The sequence below is a fragment of the Danio rerio genome, chromosome 25 (genome assembly GCF_052040795.2).
Source record: "Danio rerio strain M-AB ecotype USA chromosome 25, GRCz13ab, whole genome shotgun sequence".
Taxonomy (NCBI): Eukaryota; Metazoa; Chordata; class Actinopteri; order Cypriniformes; family Danionidae; genus Danio; species Danio rerio.
In genome coordinates this window covers 23,243,758-23,268,115 of record NC_141045.1, presented here as the reverse complement: position 1 = coordinate 23,268,115, position 24,358 = coordinate 23,243,758, and the positions used below count along the sequence as shown (strand labels likewise).

The 24,358-nt window shown below is 43.1% G+C and overlaps 1 long non-coding RNA gene across 1 annotated transcript in view; it reads left to right on the top strand.

The window, feature by feature from the left end:
• Positions 1-24,358, top strand: part of LOC147837701 (uncharacterized) — a 31,548-nt gene that overhangs the window by 5,799 nt on the left and 1,391 nt on the right. The window contains exons 2-3 of the long non-coding RNA XR_015526493.1: positions 21,993-22,219; positions 22,342-24,355. This is a non-coding gene — a long non-coding RNA (uncharacterized LOC147837701). The remainder of the gene's footprint in view (positions 1-21,992; positions 22,220-22,341; positions 24,356-24,358) is intronic.

The window sequence follows — 24,358 nt, the reverse complement described above, 5'->3', positions numbered from 1 at the left end:
AAGATGATAACAAAAACATTAGAAGACAAAGCTGGAATCAGTAACATTATGGAAGTCAGAAACTCAAGTATGAAAGACAATCTGCATAATAGTGGCATAAAAATATTGTCTTTAAACGGGTGTCCTTTTAGTTTTCATATTTGTCAGCTGTAGCTATGCTAGCAGAGCATTCTCAAAACATTTGCGTAAAGAGGCTAAACACCACATCTTTAGCTCTCAGAAATTCTTAAGCTAATGTTATGTAAACATTCTATCAATGTTACTGGTAAAATATGCCAATGCTAGCAGAACATTCTCAAAATATTACCCTGAAAAACTGTCTGATTTCAGTAAAAAGGTACAGTAAATGTGCATCTTCAAATAAGTGTCTTTAGTTCTCAGAAATTCTTAGGCTAATATATTGTAAGCTTTCTCTCATTGTTCTCTCATTGTTTCTCTCATTGCTAATAGAACATTTACAAAACTTTGGTATGAAAAGGCTAAACATTTAGCTTCTTTTGCATTTATCGCTTTACACAACATTTCACAAGAGTATAAACACATTTATAGTTCTTAGTTATCAGAAATTCTCAAAATATTGTTCTGTCAACTTTATCCCAATGTATCTCAGGCAAAATTTGGTAACGCTAATAGAGGATTCTCAAAATATAACATGAAGGCTAAATATGCAGTCACATTTCCTTTTTATATTGACATTTTAGATAGGTAGGGCATCTTTAGATATCTTTGCTTCTCAAAATTTCATGTAAACTATCAACATTTCTAGTCAACTATATCAGTGTTAATATATTATTATCAATGCATTCTTATAATGCCAACATGAAACTATTTATATTGCTAATACAGAGGTGATCCTTTTTTGCCTTCAGAACAAGTTTCCTCTAAGATTTGGTCCATGTTGCCCCTAATAGCATCAAACTGTTTATGCAAATTAGTCATTTACATATTCATTTTGCGAATCTCGGGGTCCAGCACATCCGAAAGGGGCTCTGTTAGAATGAGATCTGGCAACTGTGAAGGGCATTTCAGGTAATTTGCAATGTTAAAGAAACCAGCTTTGCTGATTTAAGCTATATGATATGGTAACTTGCTGAAAGTTATCATATGATGAGGGATGGAGAGGAGCAGAAATAATCTTCTGGTAGGATGTGGCATTCTGATTCAATCTGAATACTGTAGCACAGTGGTTCTCAAACTGTGGTACGTGTACCACTAGTGGTACGCAGGCTTCCTTCTAGTGGTACGCGGAAGAATGAAATATTTTTTGTACATGCTACACACATTTCAAAATTTATCAAAAATGATGTATATAATATGCCATATGACATATAGCCTATATTTCTGAGGTAATCTGCCACGTTTTTTAAACTGTGCAGAGTTGTAGCTGCTTTACTGGGCCTACTAAGCTACTGTATTTCAATACTGCTCATTTTAGTGGTACGTGGAGAGACAATTTTTTTATGAAGTGGTACTTGATGAAAAAAGTTTGAGAGCCACTGCTGTAGCAGAAATCAAGATTCGTCCAACCAGGCAACCTTTTTCAGTTTTGTTTGAGCTTGTGAGAACTGGTCTTTTCGTTTTCTGCTGCTGTAACTTGTCTGCTTCAAGGTTTGATGTGGTGTGTGTTCAGTTATGTACCTCTGCAGAACTTTTTTTAAATTTGTTTTTGCAAGGTCCAAAAGGTGGCATCAAAAGGTACTTTCTTTTCACAAAGCATTTCTACTTACTGGATACATCCTTTATAAACCCTAGAGATGAATGTGCATGAAAACTCCAGTGGAGCAGCAGTTTCGGAAACACTCAGACTAGACTGCTTGGGACCAACAACCATGATGAAGTCGTTTTTCTTCTTCACTATTTTGATGCTTCTACTTGATACTGTACCTTTCACATGACCAAATGTGCTGACTTGCTGTAATCTAGTTGAATTCTGTGAGTTTTCGGGGAGACAGAATGTTGCGAGACATGGGCCTGAAATACAGTAGTCTTCCGGGAAAAACAGGAATGTTGGTAGGTATGCTGAATGGATATTTGCATTAATAGGTATATCTAATGAAGTCATTCATTTGTTAGTGTATAATGATACTTTGATTACAATTTTTGTATGAAAATAAAATTTTAGAGGGTGGTATGATGGCTCAGTGGTTAGCACTGTTGCCTCGCAGCATAAAAGTTGTTAGTTCGAGTCCTGACTGGGGCAGTTGGTGTTTCTGTGTGGAGTTTACATGTTCTCCCCATGTTAGTGTGGGTTTCCTCTGGGTGCTCCGGTTTCCCCCCAGTCTGAAAACATGCGCTATAGGTAAACTGGGTAAACAAAATTAGCCTTGTGTTAATGTGAGAGTGTATGAGTGTTTCCCAGAACTGGCTTGCAGCTAGAAGAGCATCGCTGTGTAAAACAGTTGGCAAGTAATTTCTCTTTGGTGACCCTGATAAATAAGCGAGTAAGCCAAAGGAATCTGAATGAATGAACATTTCTAGAATGTAATGAGAACTTGTTTAGAATATTGTTCTTAGATCTCAAAATTGTTGTCTAGCCAGGAAGAGTTTGGTTGCATCTCAATCAGCTCTCTTGTTCAGTAGTCAGGGCACTGATCAGGGAGCCAGTGATTTTTAAGTGCATGAGACGATAACCGTGTTCAACCGCGGTTTGGAAAAGTTATGGTTTTAAAACTGGCTAAATTTTCTACTATACCATTCCTAAGCTATGTGTACGATTTTTTATTTACAGTTATTTAGGACAACACCAGTATCTCCAGCAGAATAGATCTCCAAAGATGTCGTTTTAAATTGTTAAAACATCTGTGTTTTTTTAAACAAATGAAGACAGCAGAATATAAAGTCAATAATTAATTTGAATTCTTTAGCCTGACATACTGTTCCAAAATAATTTAAATGTTGCCCAAATTAAAATATATTGTGTACTCATCGGAAAAAGTTTTTGTAGCCAGACATTTTAAAAGAATATATTTTAGAGCAGTAATCTCAATACCGTGAAACAGTGATATTCATATCCAAGGTTATCATAAAGTCAGAATCTTATACCGGCTCATGCCTAGTCTCAATCGCAAAACTCTTCCAGTGCACTGAAATGTTTGTGCCCTGAAAAGTCCCCCAATGCACTGTGAAAATCAGAGCATCGATGCTCACTATGCTTCTTTAACAGAAGATCAGAAGCACCAAGCATGAATCAGGTGAACCAAATCTTCAAACATAATGACAAGCATTTACACAATTAAACAATCATTTCGCAAACATTTAAGTATGACACACAGTGGTTTAACTAGGTATTGCACTCGTTGTTCAAAACAGGCAAGAGCAGGTTGCCACATTAACAGCACCAACAGCAGTGTGCCTGACTGTCACGCCTAAAGGCTGATTTAAACCATATTCTTAATAAAAGCAACAGCACGCAATAGAAGGAACATTTTCTATTTTAAAAGAAGTTTTTGTCCTAACCAACACCTGAAATGTGAGGCTTCTCATGTCTTTATGCCTGAGGCTTCTATTTCTTGCAGCTGATCAACAGAAAACTGACAATGATCACCTCGGGTACACCTCATGTGTTTTATTCAGTGTAAAATGCTAACAATGTGAGTTTGAATGCCATTTCACATTACACTTATTGCCATACTACTGAAAGCTGCAGCATACAGTTCACCTCAGATCTTGAAAATAAAATAATGCATATGCATTAAATAATGTTAAGGTTATAAATCTTAGTTGGAGTGCAGTGAGTGCATATTCTATTCTTATTATTGGCTGTATTTAAATTGCAAACAGCCCAATTACATATCACTGAATGTCAACTAGCATGCTATTAGGACACGAGGTAACAATGTAACCTGCTCACCAATTTTTTAATTAAAAACCACCTCATGTGTACTGTAACTCTGCAACTGCGTCTCATTTTCGGCATCTGCTACTGTCCACCGGATGTCGCATTTCGCTCACGCATACATACTTTGAGAGCCTTTATGATTGAATAAATCAAATATGCTGTTTTCAACAAAGACAACCCAGGGTGCTAGAACATTAACAGTTGTTTAATGGTTGAAATATTGCTGTCCCAATATGTATTGAACCAAGCTGATCACTGTCCTAACCAGTGCCTGAGTTTAAACTGATTGAGACTCACCCTATCACAAAACAGGTTTGGTGTACATGCCTCAAACACATCCGTGCAGGATCAATTACAATGTTCTGTCATTTGAAATACTGTACATTTTGGGGGAGGGGAGGTTGGGGAGTGTGGGCTTTACTATACATCTGACTGATGTAACTCTGACCTTTTTTTTTTAGCACTTTTGAGATGTTATTGTTCATTGTAAGATGAATTTTTGCTATAAAAGTCCTGCATTTGTGGTTAAAACCAAGAGAAATGAGCCCGACATCCCATCATGAGATCACAGCCTGTAGGTCTTGAAAGCAGGACTCCAGCTCGGCTAACAGCACATCCGTCAGTCTCTCCAGCTGATTTCCATTAAGAGTAACCATTAGCCTCTTCAGTTCAGCTTTTACTGCAGGAGTAAGTGAGTGCCGGTGAGATTTCACGTCAAAACCAATCTTACAGCAGTCTCCAGAAATACTTTGTTGTTAGATTGTGTTAGCATTCTGCTCAAAGACAAAAGACATGATGAGAGGCTGAGACCCTACAATTGACACACTACATTAAATACACATTTTCAGGCCACATTATGTGATTTAAAATCTCAGATTCTGTTAAACACTGAGGTCAATTTACTTGAACTTTTATTGGACCCATAAAATACAAATCCATTAGCATTATTTCATTCTTTAACACCACTGAACGCTCTAAAACAGATGTTGTTTCTAAATACCAAGAACACAGACAACGTACTTGTTTTCTTGTGAAGTCCAGGGGCCTCATGTATCAACGCTGCGTACGCACAAAAACTTTGCGTACACCAGATTTCACGCTCACGTTTGGATTTACTAACAATTAAATGAACGTGAGAATGTACGTTGATCCACGCTAACTTCATGCCTGGCGTCGTTCATTTCTTGTATTTGTTTGTTATATGTTATATTTGTTATATATTGTTATATAGTTTTTTGGGGGGTGAATTGGATATCATGTGCTCTGGACCAAAGAAGAAAAGGATCATCCAGATTGATACCAGAAACAGGTCCTAAAGGCAGCCTGCACTTTTGTGATGGCACCATTAATACTGAAAGTACATAAAGATTTTGGAGCACAATATGCTGCTTTCTTTTCCAGAGACGCCTTTGCATATGTCAACAAGACAATATAAAATCACATTCTGCACACATGTGGAGTAAGAGGATAAGGATATTTGACTGGCCTGCCTGCAGTCCCAACCTGTCTCCAATAGAGAATGTGTGGCGCATTTTGAAGCACAAAATTTAACAACGAAGACCCCGTACTGTTGCTCACCTTAAGACTTGTTTGCAGGAAAAATGGGACAAAATTACACCTTGTTCTAGAAACACTTCATCTCTTGGTGTCTTTTAAGTGTTGTGAAAAGGATTGGCAACATTAGAAAGTGGTAAATGCTTTACTGTTCCAACTTTTTTGAAATGTGTTGCAAGAACGTTCGAGGTTACAGAAGTAACCCTTCGTTCCCCGAGGAGGGGAACGGAAGTGCCATGAATGGGAGGATTCGGATCAGAAGCCGCTTATCTGGAGAGTATTGAACGGGCCAATGAATGAAATTAATTGGCAGCGTAAGCTTGCGCAGGTGTGCGACATCTGCAATTATCTCAGCATATAAGCACACCTGAAGCCAGCAGACGCCATCCTTTTAAGCTGAAGAGACTTTCAAACAGCTAAGGGACAGTCATTATGGCGACGGAATATGGCACTTCCGTTCCCCCGAAAACGTTCCCCTTCGGTTGGGGAACTTCAGTGCCATGAATGGGAGAATATGGAAAGCGCCATAATGACTGCACCTTACCAACACCCCCGATGAGGAGATAGTCAAGCAAGCGTGACGCACCCACATCATGGGGGGCGCGGTCCTCCAACGTGTCCCTGGCCCTAATTTATCCTACTTCAACAGAAGTTTTACGGATTTAGATATATTTTTTGGGAAGTCGTGAGCATCTAGATAATTCTAGGAATACGACAGTACGTTGGGAAGCGTGCAATCCCGATAGGGAGGACGCTGCGGAGGCCATCCGTTACCCAAGGGGGGGATAGATGGCAGAATTTACCTATGGACTAGCCCTAAAAAGGGGGAGTACGCATAGCAAAGAGTGGTTAGCGGAGAGGGAAGACACGGGTCCGCCCAGGGGGGGGACTTAACCGTGGCGGAATAAGCATATGGGATCGCCTAGTGGGGATCACGCATAGCAGGCACCTATACCCAAAACGCGGGCTGACCAGCGGGCAGACCTACAACGTAGTGGGCCAGCAAGTGACTCCTCCGCTGAGTCAGTGCTGGGGGCCACGGAGGAATCTGCAGGGCTCACCTGACGGGGAACTTTACTGACAGATAAAAAAGGCACACGTACCTCCGTGTTAGGGAGAATGGCGCAGCAAGCGTGTTTCAACACCCTACCGAGTTGTCTCCTCAATCACCAAAGGGTTACCTAATACCCTTGAGGAAACCGGCTCCACTCGCAGATTGTAAAACCTTGCAAATGTGTTGGGTGTCGCCCAGCCCGCAGCTCTACAGATGTCTGTTAGAGAGGCGCCGCGTACACGCGCCCAAGAGGATGCAACGCTCCGAGTGGAGTGTGCACGTACTCCCGGGGGACACGGCTGACCTCGACTCGAATAAGCGAGTGAAATGGCATCCACAATCCAGTGGGATAATCTTTGTTTCGATACGGCACTTCCCTGCTGCCGACCGCCATAACAGACAAAGAGCTGCTCAGATGATCTAAAATTCTGAGTACGGTCCACATAAATGCGCAGAGCGCGAACTGGACAAAGTAAAGAAAGGGCTGGGTCTGCCTCCTCCGGGGGCAGCGCTTGCAGGTTCACTACCTGATCTCTAAAGGGGGTGGTAGGAACCTTGGGCACATAACCGGGGCGGGGTCTCAGGATAACGTGAGAGTAATCCGGCCCGAATTCCAGGCACGAGTCACTGACCGAAAATGCCTCCAGGTCCCCGACCCTCTTGATGGAGGCCAACGCAACCAGCAGAGCTGTCTTCAGGGACAGAAATCTTAGAGATACTGATTCGAGTGGCTCAAAGGGATCGGATCGCAGACTCGTGAGAACGAGGGCGAGATCCCAAGAGGGCATGAGAGGGGGGCGAGATGGATTAATTCGCCTAGCACCCCTAAGGAACTGGATGACCAGGTTATGCTTTCCCACGGTGCCGCCAGCTACCGCGCTATGATAAGCGGAGATGGCGGCCACGTAAACCTTGAGAGTGGAGGGCGACAGCCTGCTGTCCAACTTCTCTTGAAGGAAAGAGAGAACAACACTAATCTGGCAATTTCGGGGGTCTTCTCTGCGAGAGACGCACCATTCAGTGAATAGACTCCACTTCAGGGCGTAGGCGCGCCTCGTGGAGGGGGCTCTAGCCTGAGTGATGGTATTAACCACCGCAGTCGGTAGGTTACCTAAGTCTTCCTCGCATCTAGGGACCACACGTGGAGGTTCCAAAGATCGGGGCGAGGGTGCCAGATGGTGCCCTGTCCCTGAGAGAGTAGGTCCTCTCTCAAAGGGATCCGCCAGGGGAGGGCCGTCGCGAGGAGTGAGAGCTCTGATATCCAGGTCCGGTTGGGCCAAAGGGGCGCAACTAGCAGAACCTGTTCCTCGTCCTCCCTGACCTTGCACAGAAACTGCGCGAGCAGGCTCACTGGGGGAAACGCATACTTGCGCATGCCCCGAGGCCAGCTGTGGGCCAGTGCATCCGTGCCGAGAGAGCCCTCGGTCAGGGAAAAAAACAACTGGCAGTGAGTGCTCTCGGGGGAAGCAAACAGATCGATCTGGGCCTCCCCGAATCGCGCCCATATCAGCTGAACAGACTCGGGGTGGAGTCTCCATTCTCCAGGGCGTAACAGCTGTCGTGAGAGCGCATCGGCTGCACGATTGAGCGTGCCTGGGACGTGAATGGCGCGCAGCGATTTCAGCCGCGGGTGACTCCAGAGGAGCAGACGGCGGGCGAGCTGAGACATGCGGCGAGAGCGCATACCCCCCATGCGGTTGATATACGCCGCCGCCGCCGTACTGTCCGTCCTGACCAGCACGTGTTGCCGCTCCAGCACCGGTAAAAAGCGGTGGAGAGCGAGGAACACTGCCAACAGCTCTAGGCGATTGATATGCCAATGCAGCTGGGCACCCTTCCAGAGGCCCGCAGCCGCATGCCCGCGACACACGGCCCCCCAACCCGTGTTGGAAGCGTCTGTTGAAACAACAACATGGCTGGACGCCTGTCCTAGAGGCACACCGGCCTGTAGGAACGAGGGGTCGTTCCAAGGGCTGAGGGCGCGGCGACACAGCGCAGTAACCGAGACCCGGTGTGTGCCCGCGTGCCATGCGCGTCTGGGGACCCGATCGTGAAGCCAGTGCTGAAGTGGTCTCATATGGAGCAACCCGAGCGGCGTGACGGCGGCTGCGGATGCCATATGCCCCAGGAGCCTCTGAAAGAACTTCAGTGGGACCACTAGTTTGCTGTCGAGCTCCCTCAGACAGTTCAGCAACAGGCGAGCGCGTTCCTCGGAGAGGTGCGCTACCATGGTGATCGAGTCCAGCTCCATCCCGAGAAAAGAAATCCTCTGCACGGGGGCGAGTTTGCTCTTTTCTCGGTTGACCTGAAGCCCCAGTAGGCGGAGATGCCGAAGCACCTCGTCCCTGTGCATAATCAATTGCTCCCGCGAGTGGGCTAAAATCAGCCAGTCGTCGAGATAACTGAGTATGCGAATGCCCGCGAGCCGAAGGGGCGCTAGGGCACCCTCCGCGAGTTTGGTGAAGACCCGCGGAGACAGAGAGAGCCCGAAGGGGAGGACCTTGTACTGCCACGCTCGACCCTCGAACGCAAACCGCAGAAATTGGCGGTGGCGTGGAAGAATGGAGACATGGAAATACGCGTCCTTCAGGTCTATGGCTGCAAACCAATCCCGAGGACGAACGCATTGGAGAATGCGCCTCTGCGTGAGCATTCTGAACGGCAGCTTGTGCAGACAGCGGTTCAAAACGCGCAGATCTAGGATTGGCCGTGACCCACCGCTCTTTTTGGGTACGATAAAGTATGGGCTGTAAAACTCACTCTCCATCTCGGCTGGAGGAACCGGCTCGATTGCACCCTTCGCCAGGAGGGCAGCAATCTCCTCTCGCAAGACAGGGGCGGACAGGGGGTTGACCCTGGAGAAATACACGCCCGTAAACTTGGGGGGCCGTTTCGCGAACTGAATCGCGTAACCGAGTCTGATTGTGCGTATGAGCCACCGCGAGGGGCTGGCCCGCGCTAACCAGGCAGGCAGAGCCCTCGCTAATGGAGTCATCGCTACAATCGCTGACGTACCAGCGGTGGGGCAGCGCGGAGTGGGTGTGCTGATCCGGGAAGCACGAGGGTCCCGCGGAAAAGCTGGAGGAGAGCGATTCGCTCTGGCTCCGCACCCTGACTCCGGAGAGGGGGCTGGAGGGCTGAGGGAAGGGAGACCGTCCCCCCAGCGCTCGTGAGCCACTGGCGAAGCACGCGCGTCCCGGACTGGCAGAACTCGTGCAGTCACATCCGGGGAAGGGAAAAAGTGCTCTTTTACTGATGTTTTGGTGGCACTGAAAAGTACCGTTGTTATCGGGGCCCCGCCCTCCAGCGGGGAAAGAGCAAGTTTCCTCTTCTCCGGATGGCCTGTCTCAGGGACGCTTCGCGGTCCGTTTACCGGACTTAACGGCGCCCTGGGCAGGAGGGGCTGCCTGCTTTCGAGGTGAACGCCGCGCCCGCTTGGCCGGAGGCGCAGGCGGGGGCGGGGCAGCACTCGTTGGCGGGCGCCCTCGGCGAGGAACAGCGGAGGTGGATGGCTCGGCGGGCGGAGCGGGCTTACGGCCACGCCGATAGATGACATTGCCCATCGCATCCGACTGCTCTTTCACCGCCTTGAATTCCTGGGTGAATTCACCGACGGTGTCGCCGAACAGGCCAGCCTGGGATATGGGCGAGTCAAGAAAGCGAACTTTGTCAACGTCGCGCATATCGGCCAGGTTTAGCCAGAGGTGGCGTTCCTGAACCACAAGTGTGGACATCGTCCTCCCCAGCGCACACGCGGCGGACTTAGTAGTCCGAAGAGCATAGTCGGTCGCGGTGCGCAGCTCATGTAATAAGCTTGGGTTGGACCCGCCCTCGTGCAGCTCGGCCAGCGCCTGCGCTTGGTAGCGCTGGTAGGTGGCCATCGCGTGCAAAGCAGAAGCAGCCTGGCCCGCAGCCTTATAAGCTCTGGCTCCGAGGGAGGTAGACAACCTACAGGCTTTGGACGGGAGGCGGGGCAAACCCCGCCACGTAGAGGCGCCGCGCGGACAAAGATTGACCGCGATAGCGCGCTCCACTGACGGGATCGCCTCATACCCCCTGGCAGCTCCGCCGTCAAGGGCGGTGAGGGCGGAGGCACTCGCAGCACGGGCAGAGAAAGGTGCCCTCCAGGACTGCGTGAGCCTACTGTGCACTTCCGGGAAGAAGGGGACGAGAGGCTTCGAAGGCTTCGCCTTCTGGTCCTCTACGTAGCACCCATCTAGTCGGTCCGGCCGCGGAGCTGGGGGATAAACCATCTCCAACCCCACGGCCGAAGCAGCCCGGGAAAGCACGGCTAACATGTCCGCTTCAGGATCCGATTTGACAGCGCTCACCTGCCCGGAGGGGGCGAGCGGGTCCGGATCTTCGTCGGACAGTGAAAGCCCACCCTCCGATGCCGCGGAGGACATCTGATCTCCGGTGTCAGCGAGTGTGAGAGCTACCATCTGGTTAGACGGATCACTCTCACCACCCGAAGCTTGGATGGAGCGCCGTGAGGAGCGAGAGGTCCGCGAGCCCGTGGGCGGCGGATTAGCTCCCGCTGAAACCCTCAGATCTGCCCGAGCGCCCGCTGCTTTTTTAGAACAGGAGGCAACTGGGGTGGCTCGCTCTCTTGCGAAAGTTAGCCGCGATCTTAGCTGTGCAACGGTCATGGCATCGCAATGACGACATGAACCGCCCGCGAGCACCGCATTAACATGCTGGACCCCCAAACATGCAATGCAGTGATCGTGTCCATCATCCGGAGACAGGAAACCCCCGCATCCAGAAACGCACAGTCGGAGCGCCATCCTGAAAAGGACGTGCTGCACGACTGTGTTGCTCTTTTAGGAAAGTTGCAACTATACGCACCGCTCTGGAGGACCGGACCCAAAGAACCGCAGGCAAGGGAGTAACCCAGCTCGACCGTCTGCCACCGCGAAGACCCACTCTGGACCGGGAGACACACTCGTTCGCTCTGAAGTGCTGATCAGCAAGAGGAACCCTCATCGACTCACTCAGAAAGGATCTGAAGCGAAAAGGATGGCGTCTGCTGGCTTCAGGTGTGCTTATATGCTGAGATAATTGCAGATGTCGCACACCTTTGCAAGCTTACGCTGCCAATTAATTTCATTCATTGGCCCGTTCAATACTCTCCAGATAAGCGGCTTCTGATCCGAATCCTCCCATTCATGGCACTGAAGTTCCCCAACCGAAGGGGAACCAAAATTAGAATACAAGTTTATTTAAAAAAAAAATTAAAATCAAGAGGAACACATTAAATAATGTTTGTTGTATTATCTGCAATGAATACAAATCCAAAGTAAATTTAGAAATCACTACTTTTTAAAAAGGTACCACCGCAGTGACATGAGTAATGAAAAGCTGCGATGGTCCTGCTGTCACAATATCTTCACACATTTTAATGGGAAATAGTTTAAAGATAATAACATTCATACAAGGACTTACAGTTTTTTTCACCTTTCCAATATATATTGATACTTTGTACAACACAAATAAAACAGATTTAAACATTAATTTAAACAAATAAGCACCTATCTATCACATTTACCATTAAAACTCCTAAAATTCATTCATTCATTTTCCTTCCCTTATTTATCAGGTGTCGCCACAGCTGAAATAACTATTCTAGCATTGGTTTTACACAGCAGATGCTCTTCCAATTGCTACCCAGTACTGGGAAACACCCATACAATCTCAAGTTCACATACACTCATACACTACAGCCATTATAGTTCATCCAATTCACATATAGCGCATGTCTTCAGACTGTGGGGGAAACCAGAGCACCCTGAGGAAACCCACGCCAACATGAGGAAAACGTGCAAACTACACACACAAATGCCAACTGGCCCAGCTGGGACTCAAACCAATTACCTTCTTGCTGTGAGGCCACAGTGCTAACCACTGAGCCATTGTGCTGCAAAACTCCTGAGATAAACATGTTATATCTCTGAACTAGGGTTGGGTCGATAGACAATGCCGTCATCATCTATGGCGATGGCAGATAAGACATCGCGATGCTGAGCCAACGTCGCTATCTTCTGCCCTGCCCCCATTGCAGCAGCAACCTCCTAGCGAAAAACACTCACTCAGGCCCTGTTTAAACTAATATACTTCTTAGTTTTAACATGGAATTTTCGAATGAAAACAATCCACGTCCACACTGGAGTTTCACCCAGCATTTCTGAGCAGCTCTCCGCACATCACGTGACCACACTTATACACACACACTCTGCATGCGGTCTACCATACACGCATGTCTAAACTCCTTCAGTCAGCGGTGCTTTAAGCACAAAACCTGATAGAGCAGTGCACGTCGGTCAGTTTATTAAGGATGTATGCTTGATTGCGTGGCACTGTAGTTGGTAAACATTATATTTAATTAACCTTGTCTCTATCTAACCACTCTTCTGTCTTTTGAATTTATTAGGTAACGTGTCAGCGTAAGTACACTGCTTCAATCTTTCACTATCACTTAATAATTTTAACGAAAACCACACATATTGTTGGTTGATTCCTGTTGGTTGTGCACCTTCTTTACCAAACCAAGTTTGTCGATTCCATTATACCAAGACAGATCACTCTGTCTATTCAGTCCTGCTTGAAATGGTAGGCTACAAATATTTCATTCAATAAATATATTAGACATCATACAATTCCAAACTGGTCGAAATTGTCCAACCCTACTCTGAACCCTAAGTAATAGTGATTTAAAAATTCTGCACTTCCCTCCTCTTTTATCTAGCTTCAATGACGTCTGGTATGTTGAACAAGTGCTGCACTTAAGTCTGTATTTGATGCATCCGTGATCTCAAGAACCCATTAAAATTGTCAACTAGCCATGAGCAGATCATAAAAAAACAAGAAAAACAAAAAAGTGTACCGATAAGATTGCATCACACCAATTAGCCAAAATACGACTTTTTAGAGTATTTTCGCAGACTTTTTCTAATATTACATAAAATTGTTCAGGACACTTTTTTTTTTTTAAAGGAAGAATGATGCCAATTATTTTTTCACATGAAACAACTCTTCGCTTGTGCTTGCAGGGTATTTGTGCTCTAAATTCATATCTCGAATGAAACCATGAACACTTTTAATAACTGTCCAGTCGTCAGCCACAAGTCACACATCTGTGTTTCCTGTTCTAATTGGCTCTTGTGGCCGCAGGTTTGTACTCTTGCCTGCATGCGTGTCACAGTGTAAGGCAGTGAAGGAAGGCTGAATTTGAGGCTAATTGGTGTTAATTCACCATCTGCTGAACAATGAAGCAGACAAAAGCTCTCAGGGAACATCAACATCACGGTTCGAGAGGTCGGGACTAAGATATGTAGATTAATATAAGAAAATAAGAATGGTAAAAACGATGATTTGGTACTAACGTTTCCATTTTAAAGTTTGAGGTGATCAAGATTTATGAGGTAATTATTAGATACGGAAATATGTAGAGCTGGTCGTGCTCCAGGCACTTGGTTGAGAAACACTGCTGTAAAGTATGTTTTTTTTTTTTTTTTGCTGCTTTAAACTCTGAATATATCTAATGTAACTGTATGAAAACCAGATGCAGCAAGCTATGACTGGCACATTAACGGTGGATTTCCATTGAAATAAGAATGGCATGTACGCCTATAGACTTGTTTACACCTGGTCACCTCTTACCATAAAAAGTAACCAAGTAACACAACTAGTTATTTTTTTGTTAAACTAAGTAACATAATATTAAAATCTGTAACTTTATTTTTACCTATGAGGACTTGAAGAGATGTTGTCAACCTTACAAGAACTTTGAGGACAACAAACACTTTCTTCGAAAATATACTTCATAGAACATGAATTATTACATGTAAATATTTCTTTTAGAAGGACATGACATACTGTACGCTGCAAAAAATGTATGTGTTTGTTTTGTTTCTAGTCCAAATATAAAAACAAAGAGGTAAGCAAATAATATTGCTTTTCACTTTGACATAAGATTATTTTGCTTGTTTTGAGAGAAAAACTCACTTAATTTTGGCGTATTTTCCAGAATTCAATGCCCCCGCCTTCATCTTACCCCATACATGCTCAATAATGTTCATATATGGTGACTGGACTGGTCAATCCTGGAGTACCTTGACCTTCTTTGCTTTCAGGAACTTTGATGTGGAGGCTGTAGTATGAGAGTGCGCTCTCCTGCTGAAGAATTTGTCCTCTCCTGTGGTTTGTAATGTAATGGGCAGCACAAATGTCTTGATACGTCAGGCTGTTGATGTTGTCGTCCACTCTGCAGATCTCTCGCACACCCCCATACTGAATAAAACCCCAAACCATGATTTTTCCTTCACCAAACTTGACTGCTTTCTCTGACAATGTTGGGTCCATATGGGTTCCATTAGGCCTTCTGCAGTATTGTGATGATTGAGATGCAGTCCAACAGATAATTCATCTGAAAAATCAACCTTCTGCCACTTTTCCAAATGATCAAAGTCAAGTTATTATTTGTTGCTCTTACATCTGGGATTGATGACAAGACTTTTGTCAGGTAGTGTACTAGTAAACATTAATTTAATTGAATTAATCGTTAGTGTGAAATAGACAATGCCAATACCAATTTGTACCAAAGTCGATACTTTTGACAACTAGTTTGGTATACAATTTATTTTATATATAGGTGACCGGAGGTTTGTACGTCACTTGTGTTCCATTAAAACATCACAAGTGCATGTCAGGCTCCACGATTACTGTAAAATTAAAATATCACTCTCTGGGCACATTATTAGGTACACCTTACTAGTACTGGGTTGGACCCCTCTTTGCCTTCAGAGCTGCCTTAGTCCTTTGTGGAATAGATTTAACATGGTAATGGAAATATTCCTCAGAAATTTTTATCCATATTGACATAAGAGCATCCAGAGTTGCTGCATATTTGTTGGCTGCACACCAATGATGTGAATCTCCCATTCCACCACATCCAAAAGTTGCTCTATTGTATTGAAATCTGGTGACTGTGGAGGCCATTTGAGTATAGTGAACTCATTGTCATGTTCAAGAAATCAGTCTGAGAGGATTCACGATTTATGACATGATGCATTATCTTGCTGGAAGTAGCAATCAGAAGATGGGTACACTGTGGTCATAAAGAAATAAACATGGTCAGCAACAATACTCAGGAAAGCTGTGGCATTGACTCAATTGGTACTAATAGGCCCAAAATGTGCCAAGAAAATTTCCCCCACACCAATATACCACTTCTATTGTCCAGTTTTGATGAGTCTGTGCAAATTTTATCTTATGTTTCCTGTTCTTAGCTAACAGGAGTGTTATCTGGTGTGATGTTCTGCTGCTAAAGCCCATCCACCTCAAGGTTCAACATGTTGTGAGTTCAGAGATGCTCTTCAAAATACCTCGGTTGTAACGAGTTGTTGACACAATAATCAATTGGTACTAATGGGCCCAAAGTGTGTCAAGAAAATATCCCCCACACCATTACACCACCACCACCAGCCTGAATCATTGACAGGATGGATCCATGCTTTCATGTTGTTGACACCAAATTTTGACACTATCATCTGAATGTTGCAGCAGAAATCAAGACTCACCGGACCAGGCAACGCTTTTCCAATCTTCTATTGTCCAATTTTGATTGTAGGTTCAGTTTCCTGCTCTTAGCTAACAGGAGTGACAGCTGGTGTGGTTTTCTGCTGCTGTAGCCCATCTGTCGAGGTTGGGCAAGTTGTGCATTTAGAGATCTTCTGCATATCTCAGTTGTAACCAGTGGTTATTTGAGTTTCTGTTCTCTTTCTATAAGCTTGAACCAGTCTGGCCATTCCCTAAATCTAGCATCAGCAAGGCATTTGCGCCCTCTGAACTGCCGCTCACTGGATAGTTTCTCTTTTTTAGACCATTCTCTGTAAACCCTAGAGATGGTTGTTCGTTAAAATCCCAGTATATTAGAAGTTTCTGAAATACTCAGACCAGCCTGTTCAGCACCAACAACCATGGCATGTTCAAAGTCACTTAAATAACCTTTTTTTTCCCCTTTCTGATGCACGGTTTGAACTGCAGCAGATCATCTTGACCATGTCTACATGCCTAAATGCACTGAGTTGCTGTCAAGCGATTGGCTGATTAAGTGGACGGTAAGTGAGTTTTTGTCATACAGATAAATCATTCCAAACCATACACTGATTTGTATATAACCTACACTCCCAAAAACAAAACATTGTGCTTTCGTAAATGAACAAAGAGATGCAGGTGTTTGACACGTCAGTAGTTAATGCCGATATTTAATTTGATCATTTAATGGTTAATGACCGGTTAAAAACAGAATTACATTTAATAAACAATAATAAAATGAAACAAAACATACCAAACTGTCATCGCTGACACTGCATGATGCATTAGTGCTATTATATATGACTGTGTGCTCGTATATAACACATCCTCATGTTTACTTTTTGTACATTCTGGGAGAAGAATTATTTACATACGTGGTTTAACAACCAGATGCTTTTAGACCAGTCCAGTCTTGTCTGGAGTGGTCCCAGACCACCTCATAAAGTGATTTGAGTGATAGGATTTGTCTCATATGCAGTCTCATTTGTGTGTGTGTGTGTGTGTGTGTGTGTGTGTGTGTGCGTGCGTGCGTGCGTGCGTGCGTGCATGCGTGCGTGCGTGCGTGTGTGTGTGTGTGTGTGTGTTAAAAAAAGTTTTTGGAGTAATTTTGCTTACTATGTTCTTTTTAGTTGAATCCTGCAGTAAAGTACAAGTTTTGTGCATTTTTCCAATGACTAGATGCAGTATTCTACATAGGTCACATTATAAAATATAGTAATGGCTTCAAAAATATGCTTTATTTTCCATGCGAAAGTTTTGTTCCGATTTGGTGGTGAAATATGTGTTTCCTTGACAGGTGTTTGGTATTCCAAACAGAACAAAAAACAACAAAGCATTACACAGGACCTGTCAAGGACATTAAATATTCAGAACAACATTCAACAGAGTAAATACAAGTATAAGATTCAGCCTGATACACATTATGTATACGCCTACACAATGTGTCAGTTCATAAAGAGTGCGATGGACTTTTTTCTGGTCCATATGGTCTATGGCTGACTTGTAAAGTGTACAGTGACCATTAGTCCAAGGTGGTGGGAGGCAACATGACAGCTGCTAGACACTGTGTGAGAATATAAACATGACAACACTGTCAGAGTGTTGGACAGCTGTCAGACCGAGCCGGAGTTTATCAGCTGCCTAATGTACAGTAGCTGTAATAAAGTGATTAGCGAGATGTTTGGAATTATACAGCTACAGGTCAAAGCCAGTTTCAGATGTCAACTGAGATATCTGAGAAAAGGTCTTGGATCGTACGTTTGGTCTTGCAGATTGGATATTTGTGTTTTTTGCAGAAACTTTTCATGAAGTTTTTGGTAAGTTTTATTATATGCTGCTGAAATAAGCAGACTCAGACTTTGCAGTTTGAAAGATGTGTCTATATGGCTGAACTCACAAAAATACATTTCATATTTCACTCTTGAATTTAAAAGGCAGAGTTTACATAATGTAATACCCATACACTTACCGGCCACTTTATTAGGTACACCTGTTTAACTGTTAGTTAACGCAAATTTCTAAACTCAATGGATTTTGGCATGTAAATGTGGTCAAGACGATCTGCAGCCGTTTAAACCGAGCATCAGAATGGGGAAGACAGGTGATTTAAGTGACTTTGAACGTGGCATGGTTGTTGGTGCCAGACGGGCTGGTCTGAGTATTTCAGAAACTGCTGAACTGATTTTCACGCACAACCTCTAAACAATCTCTAGGATTTACAGAGAATGGTCTGAAAAAGAGAAAATATCCAGTGAGTGGCAGTTCTGTGGGCACAAAAGCCTTGTTGATGTCAGAGGTCAGAGAAGAATGGCCAGACTGGTTTAAACTGATAGAAAGGCAAAAGTAACTCAAATAACCACTCGACACAACTGAGCTATGTAGAAGAGCATCTCTAGACGCACAACACGTCCAACCTTGAGGCAGATGGGCTACAGCAGCAGAAGACCACACCGGGTGCCACTCCTGTCAGCTAAAAACAGGATACTGAAGGCTCCTACACACCAGGGGTCCGTTCTTCGTACCTCGCTTAAATGATCTAAGATGATTTGGCAGATCCTGGATCTTTTAATCTTGATAACTGATCTCTCGCTAATTTGGTTCTCCAAACAAGTTCGCGAATCAGATTAGAATATCTGGATGAACTGATCTGAGATCGCTGCGTTTGTTGTTAAGGACAGATCTATCGATCCTAGAAATCATGATCAGCAATGCAACGATTGGCTGACGGCACAGCAGCGTAATGACATCATCTGATTAATATTCAATTATCCATGTGAGCAAAATTACATCAAATTAGCAGTAAACGGCTTGTTAAATATGACACGCAATAACTTCACATTTGTTGTGAGCTGCAGGCTTTACACTTTCATTTGTCAAGACAAGAGTATTCATCATGTATTTCAATGCAAATCAATGTATTTAGTTCTTCATTGAGAAAAGATTTTCTTTATTATAGTAACCGTTTTTTAATCGGTGTAAAGAATAACTGGTTGTTTCCAAAAGCATTTTGATATTGGTAAAGGCGTCTGCAACTTTTGTGAAGCATCACTGGCATATTAACTGTCAAAACATGTTTATGACTGCATAAATGTATTATTGCTTTTAAAAAAAAGTCACATATTGTGCATTTCTATTATACACAATTTTTACTAAAGCGATCTAAAAAGTTCATATCAATAAGTTTTCTCTTTGCACCACCAGGTGGCAGTCTTTGTATTTTCATTTCGAGGGTGCAGATTGCATACGTTTTAATATGTATAACTTTATTTATTTTATTAATGACTATAACTTTTATATATATAGTTAAAAAATATTTACTATTTTCCCAAGTGTATATAACTACTACTGTAAGAAAATATCAGAACTCGGTACATACTTTCTGTATTATCTTTGCTTGAACTGAGCCGATCTAATCCTGTTTATATGAATTGAACCTGCTCCCGATCAGGTTTGACCTAGCAGATCTGTTGCCATGACAACAACTCTCGGATCAGCTTTGAAGAACGAAACGATCCTGGATCGTGTCAAATTGTCAATATCCAAATCCAGCTAACTGAGTAATCCACGTACGAAGAACGGACCCCAGGACGCTTTTCGTTTGCGTTTATCGTCAGCGTTTTATTAGACATTTTTCAGTATTCAAACCAAAGCGCTTTTCACTGGCGTCAAGCTGAAGAATATGCAAAATCACTCTTTTGACTCTTTTAGATGGCGCTGCACAACTTCTGATAAGCTTCTGACACCCGCTTATAACACAGAAGAAGAGGAGGATAGGAAGTTCACATGTTTGTTGTTAAAGTTACTGGTGACTCGAACAAGCATGGATAGTTCAAGCAGCAGCTTCAGCTCTAGCAATGAAGAAATGATTGTTCACCAGTGCAATAAGCAGCTCCATGTTCATATCGACTCTGGGCATCTTCTTCAATGTGCGCTAACACTGACAGTTTAGCACTTGAGCGCCTCCAAGTGCTGTTTACTGTAACTTCAGCAGCTCCGTGCACATGAGCAAAAGTGGCGATTTGATTGGTGAGGAAGATTTTGACACGGCGCGTCAAAACAAAAAAAAACGAGCATGAGGCGTTTTTTTCAAATCGACGCTTTTGCACCTGCCGTTTTGCGCATTGGTGTACACAATCACATTGATGCCCGTTATTTAGTCGCGAGGCGTTAAACGTCGACGGAAAACGTGAGCAAAAAACGTCTCTGTGTGCACTGGCCTTAAAGCAGTTCGCACACTGGATGTGCCACTCAGCACCGCAACAAGGCACACACATGACAGTTGGAAGTATCGCACACCAGACGCGCACATTCGCATGATATTTAAAATGAAACTAACCAGATAGAAATATGAACAGTGTCTTGAGTCGTAGCTGGGCACCGCAGTCAATAGAAGATTGCAACATGTTGCCTGGTATGATGAGAAGGACCAGACGGAATCTTCGGATGTTTTTTGCTATTTCTGAGGAAAATTTTGGTTAAAGTCTGTGGATTTCTGCGGAATGATTTGGGGAGTATCATAACTAAAACCTTAATATGTGAAATAAAAATAATACCTTTTTTACTTCTATTTAATGTTTAAAATGCAAATCCAATTAGATTCACTTTATTTAGTAAACAAAGCAAGTCTCTCATATAATATCGCTACCAAAACACAGAAAATATTACTTTACAAACTGCATTGTACATAAATCAGATTAACATTTTCATACTAGTCAATAATATTGTTGTAATTAATTTTAAAACTGAATAAATTTATATTTATACACATTTACTCAAGTAAATAAACAGAATTATTGATGGGCTAGAAATCTGTGGAAAATCTGCGGAATTCTGTGCGCGCAGATTCCGTATGGGCCTACTGATGAGTCTCGATTTCTGCTGCGACACCCAGATGGTAGGGTCAGAATTTGGCATCAACAACATGAAAGCATGGATCTTTCCTGCCTTGTATCAACGATTCAGGCTGGTGGTGATGGTGTAATGTTGTGGAGGATAATAGTGTAATGGTGTGTGTCAACGCGACAGCCTACCTGAGTGTTGTTACTGACCATGTCCATCCCTTTATGATCACAGTGTACCCATTCTCTGATGGCTACTTCCAGCAGGATAACGCTCCATATCATAAAGCGTGAATCATTTCAGACTGATTTCTTGAACATGACAATGAGTTCACTGTACTCAAATGGCCTCCACAGTCACCAGGTTTCAATCCAATAGAGCACCTTTGGGATGTAATGGAACAGGAGATTTACATCATGGATGTGCAGCCGACAAATATGCAGCAACTCTGGATGCTCTCATGTCAATATGGAACAAAATCTCTGAGGAATATTTCCAGTACCTTGGAAGGCCTAAATGTATGCTGTGTGAAGATTTTCTGTAATTGGTAACATTTCGGATATTGTAAGGGTCTGTATTTGTTCGTATATGTTTTGTTTATTTATTTAATTCATATAATTACAGACGTTACAATAGGTTATTATGGATTATCATTGATCTGCAGCTATCCTGTTCATCGAGAGGTTAGTAGTAGGCCTATTCATGTATATAAAACATTTGTTTTGTATATTATATGTGAACGACCCTGGGCGACACAGTGGCGCAGTAGGTACTGTTGTTGCCTCAGAGCAAGAAGGTCGCTATTTCGAGCCTCACTGGGTCAGTTGGCATTTCTTTGTGGAGTTTGCACGTTCTCCCCTTGTTTGCGTTGGTTTCCTCCGGGTGCTCCGGTTTCCCCCAAAGTCAAAAGACAAGATAAGTTGGCAGTTCATTCCGCTGTGGCGACCTCGGAATAATAAAGAGACATATATATATATATATATATATATATATATATATATATATATATATATATATATAGCAGGTTTCTTTTTAGTAATTTAACTTAATTTAAGCTACATTTCTAATTTTAAATTATTTTTTAAAATATAATATTTACATATTTTATTTTAGGTTTATTTTAATTCATTTAGTTAGCGAAAACAACAATGCATTATTGATGGGTGCAATATTTGTAATAAATACTACTATAATTATATTTATGTGCAACTTGTGTGTGACTAAAAACAAAAACGTTTCAATTTCATAAAAAAAAATTGCAATTGACATTTTTTTAATCTTCCACATTTGATTATTGGCAGCATGTATATGTATATGGCAACTGATTATTTGATTTATTGGCAGCATGTATATGTATATGGCAACTGATTATTTGATTATTGGCAGCATGTATATGTATATGGCAACTATATATGTATATAGCGGAATGAAGATCCCATAATGTGTTTGGTGTGTAAGGCAGAGTTTAAAGGTGCAGTAGGTGATTGTGTTCAGAAACATTTTTTGTTGTGCTGGTTGAAAGTCTCTTCACAGTCCAATAGTAATGATTACAGTAAATAATCTAAATGTATTTATATTTATTTTTTATTCAGGGTAAGGCATAAAAATAAAAAAATGTTTATCCAATTAAATAGAGTCGGACCGACATCTCTCATAATTCCGATAAGTAAATCAAACTGTCAGTCACTTTTGCACGTTGGAGGAAGGACGACACCACTCCATGGCTGAAGTATTTCTGTTAGAGAGGTAATGTTCTGTTTTAAAACTACATTAGTCACACAGCTGATGTAGAGTGTATTGTGTTATGAATGGGTTCTATGCACAGACATATTGTTCAGCCACTGAAATCTCCCGGTGGAAGCTAGATGTGATTATTTTTTGTTTCATAAAGGAGCTTTTACAGCATCGTTGATGTAAATTTATAACATTATTCAGTTTAACAGCAAAACATCAGTGAATCACGATATTCCGCCAAGCCTGCTTGCTGAGCTGAAGTTGCTTTTATATTCACATTGGGTCATTTCTGAACAATGACAGCCTGTGACGTGCTCCCGATATTGTTTACCGCTACTCTGAATATTCAGTCTAAAATAGCATGTAAGTGTGGCTAAGTAATAAGTGAAATTCCTGCACGCCGCCTGGCCAACCACTGCATACACTTCTAACTGGCGAATGAACTGGGTTGTCTGCTGTTGTGTCGTGGTGGGCACACTCGTGATTTCAAGAGTTGTGGCTTTAAAACACAGTCCCTCCCTGCCGTCCAAAGCTAATTTGCTATCCGATTAGCATTTTGGCAGATCACCTACTGCACCTTTACGATAAGGTTCAGATAAGCAGGTCTAGGGTGTCCTGTAGGCTGCAGCATATCACCTGTTCTCATAACAGCTGTCAGATTAAGCCTATCTCAGTGACTCTACACCAGTCAACTACAGAAGGCTGAATGGTCTCACTCCTGCTATTCCTAGTATTATGCTTGACGTTAATCCATCTAACTACCTATACGCGCATTTAGTTTTTGACAAAGTGTGTAAAAGTTTATATGAAACTGACCCAGATTTCGACAATCCCCCAAATAATCCAAATACAAATAAAACAAAGCAGAAAAAAAAATCACAAAAAAATTTGTTATCTGTAATAATACAGCCATGACACAAGGAGAAAGTACTGAACTACTGCAATGTATTTAATAACTTGTTTGGCAACAACAGCTTCAAAAAGACCTTTGTATGGAGAATGGTGTCCCATGCATTCATCAGGGGTGATTTTTCCCCCCAGGCTTTAATAGAGTCTTAAAATCTTAATGGTTCGATGGATCTCATCAAATATTAGGCTTGGAAGAGAACACTTCTTTGCAACGCTGCTGTAATTTTCACTGAGAAATGTTTCTTTGACTGTTTCTCAATTCCGAGACGCAGAGAACGGACTTGCGTTCTTGTGGAGACTGGTCTTGCCAAGTGTCCTCGGAAGAACAAACTCTGGAGATCGCGAGGGCACAGAATGTGTCCTTTGAGAATTGAGATGCTTCGTTCTTCCTGATGGTCACGTGAACCACATGTTTTTAAATGTGGTCCACTAAAGATCAAATGTGGTCTCTTCATTGAATTAACTTTTTAATAATTACAGATAACTTTAATGTTTAAGCACAAATAACTTAAAATGGCTAATAGACTAAACTTCCAAAGTTTTCAGCTTTATATTCTTTACTTACCCCCAAGGACGTTTATATCAAAGTTAATATTTAGCTGCATTATGTAGGGGTTTTGTAACATCTCATTTTTACGAGGTGGGTCCCAATACTCAATCCCCAACCTGGAGGTAGAGGTCAGCTGCGGGACCCGACCAGATTTCTGTGGCGTTGGAATAAATTTACCGAGCGAGCAAGCACGCGTATGTATGTGTTTGAATGAGACAGCGTGATGCAGCATTAGGCTTGTTTGTTGCTGTGTGTGTGTGTGTGTGTGTGTGTGTGTGTGTGTGTG